The following is a 1,505-nucleotide window of genomic DNA, read 5'->3' as shown; positions in this document are numbered from 1 at the left end:
CCCTAATTGCTCCCTCCCTCCCCTGGCCCTCCACTTAGCCAACATATTAATGCTAACTGCACTCCCTATGCCGTGCTCCCCATCCTCATGATCATCTATCAACTACTAATTTGTACTTCTCTAACCCTTCACCCCAAACCCCCTCACCTCTGTCCATCACCAAACCATCCACTATATTTGTGAGTAATTCACTCATTTATTGACCAATCACCAGGCACTAAGCACTGGGGACAAATAGATGAATGAGAACAATGTGGCTGAAAAAGCAAATAGGTTTTTACCCTCTGTGTCTTCTATACCCCTCTGGTGCTTCATCCTCCTTCTGACCCCAGTAGTTCTTTATGTATGATATACAGGACCCCCTTATGGAGCCTAAGTTGACTCAATTTCAAATTTAGACACATCTGGGTAATTCTAGAGGATGGAAGGATTGGAGGATTTAAGGTCTGCTGGGGATAGATAGTCCTCAGATGTGGGAGCCCTCCCGTGCACTAAAGGGTGCTTAGCAGCATCCTTAACCTGTACCCACAAGATGCCAGTAGCACTTCCATCTCCCTCTCCCCAACACCCTGTAGTGCCAACCAAAATGTCTCCAGATATTGCCAACTGTCCTCTGGGGGCAAAATCATTCCTGAGAACCACTGAATTATATCAATACCAAAGAATTTGGCCCAAAGACAAAAGCCAGTTATTAAGAAGAGAAATGATTGCTCTCATACAAAATCATTGACCTATACATATTTACAGACTTAACTGGGTCTAAATTATGTTTGCGTATAAAAGAAAAAAAGGCATAGAAACTGAGATCAAACTGATGGTTGCCAGAGGGGAGGAGAGGAGGGAATGGGTAAAAAAGGTAAAGGGAATGTAGTCAATAACATTGCGAAAAAAATAATATCGTGATAAGTTTGCATGGTGACAGATAATTACTAAACTTAATGTGGTGATCACATTGTAAGGTATGTAAATGTTGAAACTAATATAATACTGTATACCAACCATAATTAAACAAAACATTATAAAAAGAAAAGAAAAAGGGGCAATATTCTATACTTCTCTAGGATGATGTTGATGTTCTGTATCTCGATAGGAGTTTGGGTTACACTAATGTATGCATCTGTCCAAAATTAGCAAATTACACTTGATATCTGTGCATTTCATGGAATGTAAACTTCATCTCAAAAGATAAACATCTACATACTCTGGTTAATACTCTGCATGGTGAACTATTTGGGAGGGGCATGGTTCTGATAATGTAACTTCTTTGGAATGCATAAAAAAATAAGATAATTAGATATGGTGGATAAAAAGATGGAGGGATGGATGAATGGAAGGATGGATGGATTGTTGGACAGATGAAGGAAGGAAGGGAAGGAGGGAGGGAGGGAGGGAAGAAGGAATGATGGTTGGATAGAAGGATGGATGGGTAGATAGATGGATGGATGGTTGGATGGTTGGTCGGATAGATGAATGGATAGATGGATAGATGGATGGATGGATGGATG

Source organism: Pteropus vampyrus, unplaced genomic scaffold (assembly GCF_000151845.1).
Source record: "Pteropus vampyrus isolate Shadow unplaced genomic scaffold, Pvam_2.0 Scaffold255, whole genome shotgun sequence".
Classification (NCBI taxonomy): Eukaryota; Metazoa; Chordata; class Mammalia; order Chiroptera; family Pteropodidae; genus Pteropus; species Pteropus vampyrus.
Note: the sequence above shows the minus strand (reverse complement) of the source record.